Below are 11,850 nucleotides of genomic sequence, written 5' to 3'. Positions count from 1 at the left end.
AGAGGCTGACCGATTAATCGGAATGGCCGATCAACTAGGGCCGATGCCAAGTTTTCGAGAACAACCAGAAATCGGCAGACTTTGCAGGCTGCGATTTCCGATTATTATTATTTATTTTTCAATAAAACATTTAAATGTATAACTTTTATTTAACTAGGCAAGTCAGTTAAGAACACATTCTTATTTTCAATGACTTCCTAGGAACTGTGGGTTAACTGCCTTGTTCAGGGGCAAAACGACAGATTTTCACCTTGTCAGCTCAGGGGTTTCAATCTTGCAATCGCACAGTTAATTAGTCCAACGCTCTAACCATTGCACTCCACGAGTAGCCTGCCTGTTACGCGAATGCAGTAGAAGCCAAGGTAAATTGCTAGCTAGGCATTAAACTTATCTTATAAAAAAACAATCAATCATAATCACTAGTTATAACTACTAATCCAGTTTAGCTAGCAGGCAATATTAACCAGGTGAAATTGTGTCATTTCTCTTGCGTTCATTGCACGCAGAGTCAAGGTATATGCAACAGTTTGGTTTTTGGTGACAAGCCAAATATCTTCAGCCTCCTGAGGTTGAAGAAGCACTGTTGCGCCTTCTTCACCACACTGTCTGTGAGTGGACCATTTCAGTTTGTCTGTGATGTGTATGCTGAGGAACTTAAAACTTTCCACCTTCTCCGCTGCTGTCCCTTCGATGTGGATAGGGGGGTGCTCCCTCTGCTGTTTCCTGAAGTCCACGATCATCTCCTTTGTTTTGTTGCCAGGGGCGAAGGACACCATCTACCGGTGTATGGCTAGCTAGCTACTGTTGCCGCACCTTCTTCTGTGAGTTTATTGGCGGCTGGCATCCAACATTATTGTGCATTAACCCCACTTACTGTACTGGAGCGCCCCCGCCTCCTGCCTGTCCTAACTTAAAAATATACCAATAGAAGTATAAAGAGGGGTTCCTGCAGATGCAGGAATACCCACATGCAGGAACGCCCTGAATTGCAGGCCAATTGTACCCTTCTCCTCATTACTGCCATGCACAGGTCAGCTGATACAGCAGGAGTACAGTATCCCAAAATATCATTGATAAAACATTTATTTCAACCTTTTTTGGAAGTACATACCGGGTGTGAAGGCAGTAAATGAGGATAGTTGCTCAGTGAAACTCCATATTTGGTGAGTATAACAAACATATTGACATAACGTTTGCAGAGCTGTCTAATAGAAACATGAATGGTGGCTAACTGGGCTAGAGAGGCTACTCGTCATATTCATCGTCTCCTCCTCTACCCAGTTCAGATAAGCCTGGCCAGGAAATTCATGTACAGCAAAGTGTTGCTATGTAAACATACACCGTTTTGAGAAAGTTCACAGTGTGCACAGCAGGATCCCACTAATGAGATGGTGTCTGCACAGCACAGGTCTGCAGTCTGCACTGTTCTTTTGTGTGAACATAACTTGCTACATTACATAACCTGGCAGTCTCAGTACACCACACACCCAAAGAGGTGCACAGGGCGTAAGCAAAGCTGTCATTCCCAATAACAGTGATCATATCCTCCTCTTCCCCCACCAAGGCCATTAGCCAGTCTTTTCATGCTTCAAGGGGTCACACAATATGAATGTGTGTTTGAGAGGTTGGAGTGTGTAGCTGGTGATGGGGTGCAACTTTATTCACTGGTCCCAATGGAGAACTACACCATGATGTAGGTTTTAGATTATGGATCATTTATTGCCAATAATGTGTTTTTAGAAATATACCTAGTTATTTATTGTTCATCCAACTGTAAGATACTTTTATAATTGAGTAATAACTATCCATAAATAAGACACATTACAAAGCATGGCGCAAACGTGCAATGCAACTTGAACTGGACTGGGTTATTATGAAATGAAAAATACCATTAGCTAGTAGCTTTTACTCCATATGTAGCAAGCCTATCACTTTGGCTAGCATCTACTTTTCAATCTCGCGGTTGCTTCGTTCACTAAAATAACATGGCTAGCTAGCTAGCAAAGCTAAGTAGTGTGCTAGCGACCTTCGGACTGAACTTCTTAACTAGCAACACTAGTTTCCCGAGCCTGTCGGTAGGGGCCATTCCTGTCTTATCCATAATTATAACGATTGAATTCACATTTGTCTTACCTTATACAGTGTTGTTGTTGCATGTTAGAAAACGGGAATACATGTCAAGGTGGCAGTTTTCAGAGAGCCTTCCAAGGTCCAAGCAAAAGTAATCGTAGCCTTCCAATAACTCAAGGAAAGTAATTTTGAGTTAAGTCTCCCACAAAAAGCGAATCTTAGTACTCCTCTTATGTCCAGTAAACACATAACCTACTCATCACAAATATATGTGAAATATAAAAATACATTAAAGTTTGGATAATTTGATGCAATATTTTCCAACTCCGACGCGAAAGCCAGACTCCGCTACATTGTCACTTGCTCCGTCAGATCCAATCCAGAATGTGTTCGTCCCTCCCACGGTCCTCTGTCCCCGCTTTCCCCTCCTCCGCTTCCAAAAAGAACGAGCTGTGCGACCCGACTCGCGCCAGTGCGACTTGAAATGATATGACGTAAATAATAATAAATAATATAAATAAATACATAACATGCACTACACTACATTTTAAAGCCAGAATCCCTAGTTGTACATACATTTTTAATATATACGAATTGATTATTGAAGATGACAAATGCCTATGAGCTTAGTTCAACTGTTGTACCCAATCAGAACCAAAAATGTGTTTGTAAACAATGTAAATGTATTTAAACAAACTGTATAGCCTCAAAACATGGTTACAACTATAATGTTGATATCATGGCTGGTCAGTCCTTGCATCCATAGCTCTATGAATTTGAGTTACAATTTGGTTACGTTTCTCCTGGCCCATCCCTCAGCTTTTACCAAAATAGAGGCCGCTGATCGCTTTGCTATTGTTTCAATTAAGGACTCTAGCTTTAATTAGGTTTGTAGTAAAATTAAAGATTTGCTGATAGAATATAACAATTGCACATAAGATGCCATCCCATAACATTTTACACAGCTGTCAGTTGCAGAAAATTGCCATAACACAGCTTTCCCCAAAAATGTGTACAATTTGTTACAAGTGGTCATTATCTTGCCTTTACAGTGAATTACATAATCTAGCAGCATTCACTAGTCTATTATCAGGATTTCATTCATAACAGACACTGGAGATCCATGTATGTATGTAACAATAGCTCAGCAGATCAAAGCTTGACACAAGAATGTGTCACTTTGTCTTTATTGTGGCTTGGAGTAACCTATCCTTGGATAGGCACTGGGCAAAGAGGCTGCAAGTCAAAGCTCATTTACAAAAGGTTGGCATGAATGGACTGCTGGCTTCATAATGTGAATGCTTTCATTGTGAGTCCCAGTCAAACCTGACAGTTTCTAATGAGAATAGGCATTGCAGGAAAATGTGAAAGAGGAATGACCAAGAGACTATAGTCTCGGCTCCCTGCACCTGCCTTCACAGAGAAGATAAGGGTTGTTCAAATGATCAAAGAAGGCCTGATCCCACAAACAGAGCGCTTGGAACACCTGAGCTTGGCTTTACCGTCAAAGGCCTTTAATGTTGCTGTGAGACTAATGACAAAGGACGCTACACAACTCAGCAGCCACTCCTTCAGAGGGACTACCTCCATGGCAAACATAGGAGTTCATTTCAGGAAGGCTTTTCATGAAAAATACAATTGAGTGTCCATCATTTTACTTTTGTCCTCTTGTACAGTGACATTACTTTTCGTGCATGCAGTACCTTCCACAGCCAGCTCTCCATCTGCATGTCGTGATTGGCATAGAAGCACAGGGCAGCATCACAGTAGTGGTCAGAGAAGTCTGCAAAGTTTTTGTGATGAAACCATAGGCAGACACCTGCAGGAAGGTATGTGATTTGTTCATCATGCATGAATATCCATTCTCAGTCCTCAGCTGTGTAAATATTTGCATGCATTGTTTTCAGTATAGCACCATCTAGCCTTCAATACAGATGTAGGATCTTAATTTGATCACCCTGTTGCAGTAGAACTTTCCTGAAAAGCAGGAAATTAAATACTTTTGTGTTTGAGATTTAAAAAGGCTTCTGAAGTTTGTAATTTTCACTTTTACATTTTCAGACTTGATTTTCCTTACAAAAAAAAACATATCAACCCCTAAAAAAGTTCATTAACTATAATCCACATTTACTGTTTCTGTAGGATTATGTTAATGAATTACATCTGACACAATCAATATGGAATAACAGTATATGGGGTCTATACCAGGACTATAAACAGAGGTTGTCATGGTTTCCAATAAATCACTTCCATACTGGCCAAGTAATGTCTTAGACACTTGGTTGGTTAAACAGTGACCAATAGATGACCAAGGGCAAAGCGTGTGGTGATGTGACCTGACCTGGTCGCACATGTGCAGGGCGGTCAGAAGCATCAGAGTACCAGTGCTGGGCATGTAGAGCTGACTGTACTTCAGGGGAGACTTCAGAAACCTGTGCAGCATTGACAGCCAATAACAGTCAATAGTGTCAAAAAGCAGACAATAAACAGATCTAAAAGTCTCAATTTAACCTGGCAATACGAGTCCCCTCTTACCTGCGTTACATATGTAATAAAATCTGGATGAAGCATTTTAAAGTGCTTAACTGGTGCTTTAAATCCAAAGTATCGAGAGGACCTGTTTAAGGGGATAAATATAGTAAGGGGTGAAAAAACGTCCCATTAAGAACGTCAAAAAGTATATCAATAGCAAGGGAGCTTACAAAAAGATGAGTATCATCAAGTGAATTGTATGCGTTAAGCCCTACCACCACTCACAAGATTCTATCCATTGCACACCGCACCACATTCATAGAAATACAACAGCACCATCTTGTGGTAATAAATTGAATTACAGCTGAGAAGCCTATTCACCAGCATAAGCGCAAGATCATTGCGCTTTTTTGCCCCCTCACAGTACTTCAAATACACCATTGTATCATGCTGTTCAAAATGTACTAAGGAATAGTTATAACTCTTCTTAATGTGCCCCGGGGTTTCCCCAAACTTGGTCCTCTTGACATATGTGACCCTCTTTAAATAATGACTAATTATCAACTCACCAGTCCCCCCCTTGTCATGACCGGAGGTCCACAGAATTCAGTCCTGTGAGAAACCCTGGATAGCTTCAGCTGACATCATCACATAGTCCCTGTTCATTTTACCATCAGTTGGAAAACGGAATGAAGATATATCGGACTCTCTGCAGATAGGGAATAGTCAAAGCTTTAAGGAATAGTTGCATAAACAACCACTCAGAGTATGACAAATTCCTAACACTTTAAAATGGACCGGATTCAACATACTGTAGCCCAGGGTTTCCCAAACTTGGTCCTCTTGACCCCAATTGGGTAACGGGGTGCATTGTTTGTGTGTTTATGCCCTAGCACTTCACAGCTGATTCAAATAATAAACTAATTATCAAGCTTTGATCATTTGAATCAACTGTGTAGTGTTAGGCATGTCCACAATCGTTGCTGTGGTGTTGTCCCAAAGCTCTCCTTGATCAAAACTCTGTGTCTTGACTGGAAGGAAGACAACAGAGAAAATGCACAACAACGAGTTTGGGGACAGAAGCACATCAGACCAATCATGGTTTGTCTAAAGTCAGGATGGGCCTTTGTCCCACAAATTCCTCGCCTACTGTGTACTTCATACCCACACATGTCCCCTAAGCCTGGGACCCTTGGTGAATTTCTGCCATCTTTAAAGCAAGTTTTGCTGTAAGAATGCCATGAGGGAAAAAGTTCTTCATAGTGTTTGTGGTGAACCCATAGAAAGATGTCTTTGTGCCCTGCTGGAAGTGAGGTGGTGGAGGGCGTCCTCTTTCCTCAAAGTGCTTCCTAGGTTTTGGCCTTTCTATTGCCCCATTGACCCTGGAATAAATCATTTACCATCAGTCTGATTTGATACTGCCCTGTGTAAGGTGCCGTTTCGTTAAACGGATGTCATTAAAAGTCGACCTTCTTTTCAAAATGGTTGACCTAATAATCCCCAGTTTAAGTCATCTGCAGAGAGGGAGGAGGGGGAGGATAAATAAAAATAGGGGAGGAGGAAAATTCAGGAGGGAGGAGAAGGTGGCAAAGATGTATTCTACTATTTTAACCTCAGGGTATATATTTATTTAAATCTTTGGCAGATGCTTGGTTTAATTTAGATTTTAGATATTTTATGCCAATTCAGGCCACCATACCTTACCTCGACTTATAAAACCCCTAGATATACAAAACCCTAGACAAGACAAAACAAGCATACCCACCCTCGTCACACCCTGACCTGACCAAAATAATAACGAAAACAGAGATAACTAAGGTCAGGGCGTGACACTTGCACAGTTTAAAAACCAGAGCACAATGTCTAAACTGTAATGTAGACAGTATTTGGTTAATTTAGGACATGTCTGAACAGGAATAAAAATTAGGTCAGTTGTGGGATATAGAGCACAAATATGTTAGACACATTAGCCTAGTGTATCATTTGTAGTTGGAAGGATTGGACCAAGGTGCAGCGTGGAAGGAGTTCATCATATTTATTAATGTGAACCAGCAACAAAACAAATAAAGAGTAACGTAACAAAACAAACGTGCAGCTTTGTAGTGCAAAAGGCTATAATACAAAAACAAGATCCCATACCAAACAGTGGGAAAAGGCTGCCTAAATATGATCCCCAATCAGAGACAACGATAGACAGCTGCCTCTGATTGGGAACCATACCAAGCCAACCTAGAGATAAATAAACTAGAATGCCCACCGTAGTCACACCCCCGACCTAACCAAAATAGAGAATAAAGGATCTCTAAGGTCAGGGCGTGACACCTAGTCAGTAGCTTTACCATTAACCACAAATTCAGATCTTGACAAAATGGCAAGCATACATGTGAAGACACCAGCAACACTGGAACCTCAAACAATCTCTCATTTAGTAAAGCATTTGAGTTTCAACTTTCAGCAACTAACATGAAGGTAGAGTCTTATGAATGGGAAACGGATTATTACAAACTCCCCAAAAAATGCATCAATTTGATAAATGTAATCTCATCTGCCAAAATCGAACCATTCCACAATAAGACACAAGAAAACTACAGTCGCAGTAGGTTGAGTGTGTCAATGTCTCAGTTGAATGCAACAGGTCATAGAACTGTCAGGGTTGATGGATTACAGGGATGAAGATACAGGTAGTTGATTTGCATGGATTACATGCAGTCGGGTTGGAGTGAGCAGTCGCATCCGCACTTCGGTCTGCACTTCGGTCTGCAGGTAGTATAACTTTTCATTACATTTCATTACATTTCATTATAGTACAACGGTTTGATTTGTCTAATCTTAGCAATTTCTTCTTAGCTAGCTACATAGCCGTCTTTGTATCAAAGATAATTGCGTAATTATCGTATTTCGTCGTCCTAACGTATCTGCCCAGCAGCTAGCCAGCTAGCTAACGCCCACCGTCTACATAGCTAGCTACATAGCCGTCTCTGTATCAAAGATAATTGTGTAGATAATTGTGTAGTCTAGAGCGATTTTCTAGGTTACCTAGCCAGCTATTGTCGTTCTTTTAACGCAACGTAACGTAATCAACACTGCTAGCTAGCCAGCTAGCCCCTGAATCAACAACGCAGCCACTGCCAGCTAGCCTACAAAGTCAACAACGCAGCCACTGCCAGCTAGCCTACTTCAGCAGTACTGTATCATTTTTAATCATTTTAGTCAATAAGAATAGCAGCACTGTAGAAACTATTACCCTCAACTGAACGACTTGATTAGTGTAGTGTTAGCTAGCTACATAGTTGTCTTTGCTGTCTTCATATCCAAGATAATTGTGTAGTTTAGAGTGTGTAGCTTTTAGAGTGATTATCTTAATTTACCGAGGTTAGCTAGCCAGCTATTTGTCGTCCTTAACGTAGGAGACACTGCTAGCTAGCCAACAGCTAGCCAACGTCTACCGATTAGAACTCAACAACCCGGTCGCATTCCGCCTCGCTCCACAGGTAGTATCACATTTTCATTTCATTTCATTACAGTACAACGGTTTGATTTGTTTGATCGTAGCTAGCTACATAGCTAGCTACATAGCCGTCTCTGTATCAAAGATAATTGTGTAGTCTAGAGCGATTTTCTAGGTTACCTAGCCAGCTATTGTCGTTCTTTTAACGCAACGTAACGTAATCAACACTGCTAGCTAGCCAGCTAGCCCCTAATCAACAACGCAGCCACTGCCAGCTAGCCTACAAAGTCAACAACGCAGCCACTGCCAGCTAGCCTACTTCAGCAGTACTGTATCATTTTTAATCATTTTAGTCAATAAGATTCTTGCTACGTAGCTCAACTTTCTGAACATTCGAGACGTGTAGTCCACTTGTCATTCAATCTCCTTTGCATTAGCGTAGCCTCTTCTGTAGCCTGTCAACTATGTGTCTGTCTATCCCTGTTCTCTCCTCTCTGCACAGACCATACAAACGCTCCACACCGCGTGGCCGCGGCCACCCTAATCTGGTGGTCCCAGCGCGCACGACCCACGTGGAGTTCCAGGTCTCCGGTAGCCTCTGGAACTGCCGATCTGCGGCCAACAAGGCAGAGTTCATCTCAGCCTATGCCTCCCTCCAGTCCCTCGACTTCTTGGCACTGACGGAAACATGGATCACCACAGATAACACTGCTACTCCTACTGCTCTCTCTTCGTCCGCCCACGTGTTCTCGCACACCCCGAGAGCTTCTGGTCAGCGGGGTGGTGGCACCGGATCCTCATCTCTCCCAAGTGGTCATTCTCTCTTTCTCCCCTTACCCATCTGTCTATCGCCTCCTTTGAATTCCATGCTGTCACAGTTACCAGCCCTTTCAAGCTTAACATCCTTATCATTTATCGCCTCCAGGTTCCTCGGAGAGTTCATCAATGAGCTTGATGCCTTGATAAGCTCCTTTCCTGAGGACGGCTCACCTCTCACAGTTCTGGCGACTTTAACCTCCCCACGTCTACCTTTGACTCATTCCTCTCTGCCTCCTTCTTTCCACTCCTCTCCTCTTTTGACCTCTCCCTCTCACCTTCCCCTACTCACAAGGCAGGCAATACGCTCAACCTCATCTTTACTAGATGCTGTTCTTCCACTAACCTCATTGCAACTCCCCTCCAAGTCTCCGACCACTACCTTGTATCCTTTTCCCTCTCGCTCTCATCCAACACTTCCCACACTGCCTCTACTGGATGGTATCGCGCCGTCCCAACCTTCGCTCTCTCTCCCCGCTACTCTCTCCTCTTCCATCCTATCATCTCTTCCCTCTGCTCAAACCTTCTCCAACCTATCTCCTGATTCTGCCTCCTCAACCCTCCTCTCCTCCCTTTCTGCATCCTTTGACTCTCTATGTCCCCTATCCTCCAGGCCGGCTCGGTCCTCCCCTCCCGCTCCGTGGCTCGACGACTCATTGCGCTCACAGAACAGGGCTCCGGGCAGCCGAAGGAAATGGAGGAAACTCGCCTCCCTGCGGACCTGGCATCCTTTCACTCCCTCCTCTCTACATTTTCCTCTTCTGTCGCTGCTGCTAAAGCCACTTTCTACCACTCTAAATTCCAAGCATCTGCCTCTAACCCTAGGAAGCTCTTTGCCACCTTCTCCTCCCTCCTGAATCCTCCTCCCCCTCCCCCCCTCCTCCCTCTCTGCAGATGACTTCGTCAACCATTTTGAAAAGAAGGTCGACGACATCCGATCCTCGTTTGCTAAGTCAAACGACACCGCTGGTTCTGCTCACACTGCCCTACCCTGTGCTCTGACCTCTTTCTCCCCTCTCTCCAGATGAAATCTCGCGTCTTGTGACGGCCGGCGCCCAACAACCTGCCCGCTTGACCCTATCCCCTCCTCTCTTCTCCAGACCATTTCCGAGACCTTCTCCCTTACCTCACCTCGCTCATCAACTCATCCCTGACCGCTGGCTACGTCCCTTCCGTCTTCAAGAGAGCGAGAGTTGCACCCTTCTGAAAAAACCTACACTCGATCCCTCCGATGTCAACAACTACAGACCAGTATCCCTTCTTTTTCTTTTCTCTCCAAAACCCTTGAACGTGCCCTTGGACAGCTCTCCCGCTATCTCTCTCAGAATGACCTTCTTGATCCAAATCAGTCAGGTTTCAAGACTAGTCATTCAACTGAGACTGCTCTTCTCTGTATCACGGAGGCGCTCCGCACTGCTAAAGCTAACTCTCTCTCCTCTGCTCTCATCCTTCTAGACCTATCGGCTGCCTTCGATACTGTGAACCATCAGATCCTCCTCTCCACCCTCTCCGAGTTGGGCATCTCCGGCGCGCCCACGCTGGATTGCGTCTTACCTGACAGGTCGCTCCTACCAGGTGGCGTGGCGAGAATCCGTCTCCTCACCACGTGCTCTCACCACTGGTGTCCCCAGGGCTCTGTTCTAGGCCCTCTCCTATTCTCGCTATACACCAAGTCACTTGGCTCTGTCATAACCTCACATGGTCTCTCCTATCATTGCTATGCAGACAACACACAATTAATATTCTCCTTTCCCCCTTCTGATGACCAGGTGGTGAATCGCATCTCTGCATGTCTGGCAGACATATCAGTGTGAATGACGGATCACCACCTCAAGCTGAACCTCGGCAAGACGGAGCTGCTCTTCCTCCCGGGGAAGGACTGCCCGTTCCATGATCTCGCCATCACGGTTGACAACTCCACTGTGTCCTCCTCCCAGAGCGCTAAGAACCTTGGCGTGATCCTGGACAACACCCTGTCGTTCTCAACTAACATCAAGGCGGTGGCCCGTTCCTGTAGGTTCATGCTCTACAACATCCGCAGAGTACGACCCTGCCTCACACAGGAAGCGGCGCAGGTCCTAATCCAGGCACTTGTCATCTCCCGTCTGGATTACTGCAACTCGCTGTTGGCTGGGCTCCCTGCCTGTGCCATTAAACCCCTACAACTCATCCAGAACGCCGCAGCCCGTCTGGTGTTCAACCTTCCCAAGTTCTCTCACGTCACCCCGCTCCTCCGCTCTCTCCACTGGCTTCCAGTTGAAGCTCGCATCCGCTACAAGACCATGGTGCTTGCCTACGGAGCTGTGAGGGGAACGGCACCTCAGTACCTCCAGGCTCTGATCAGGCCCTACACCCAAACAAGGGCACTGCGTTCATCCACCTCTGGCCTGCTCGCCTCCCTACCACTGTGGAAGTACAGTTCCCGCTCAGCCCAGTCAAAACTGTTCGCTGCTCTGGCCCCCCAATGGTGGAACAAACTCCCTCACGACGCCAGGACAGCGGAGTCAATCACCACCTTCCGGAGACACCTGAAACCCCACCTCTTTAAGGAATACCTAGGATAGGATAAAGTAATCCTTCTCACCCCCCCCCCTTAAAAGATTTAGATGCACTATTGTAAAGTGGCTGCTCCACTGGATGTCATAAGGTGAATGCACCAATTTGTAAGTCGCTCTGGATAAGAGCGTCTGCTAAATGACTTAAATGTAATGTAAATGTAATTTTTATGGACAATGGTTTCCCAATTAACTAAGTAGCCTAGATTACATTCTACCAACGTTTTAGAATATACAAATGTTTGAGAGGGATTTTTTTTTTAAATGCAGAATATTCACCTGTTTGCAAGTCTGTCGTGGAAGAAGTCCAGGTCATAGTATTGTCCATACATAATCATGGTTATAGTAACACTTACACAAAAATCCCCCACTAGGAAGACATACTTCCTCCAAGAAATTGTCATATTTCTCAACTAGAGAACATAATATCTTGTGCTGTTTGAGTATAAAAAAGTTTGAGTTTAACTTTCTGTTTACAAGTCATTTACT

The 11,850-nt window shown here is 44.3% G+C and overlaps 1 pseudogene; it reads right to left on the bottom strand.

Moving 5' to 3' along the window:
* Positions 1–3,719: 3,719 nt before the first annotated feature.
* Positions 3,720–5,714, bottom strand: LOC135567021 (alpha-N-acetylgalactosaminide alpha-2,6-sialyltransferase 2-like; annotated as a pseudogene).
* Positions 5,715–11,850: the final 6,136 nt, after the last annotated feature.

The sequence above is a fragment of the Oncorhynchus nerka genome, unplaced genomic scaffold, assembly GCF_034236695.1.
Source record: "Oncorhynchus nerka isolate Pitt River unplaced genomic scaffold, Oner_Uvic_2.0 unplaced_scaffold_2728, whole genome shotgun sequence".
Taxonomy (NCBI): Eukaryota; Metazoa; Chordata; class Actinopteri; order Salmoniformes; family Salmonidae; genus Oncorhynchus; species Oncorhynchus nerka.
This window is presented reverse-complemented; position numbering and strand designations above follow the sequence as displayed.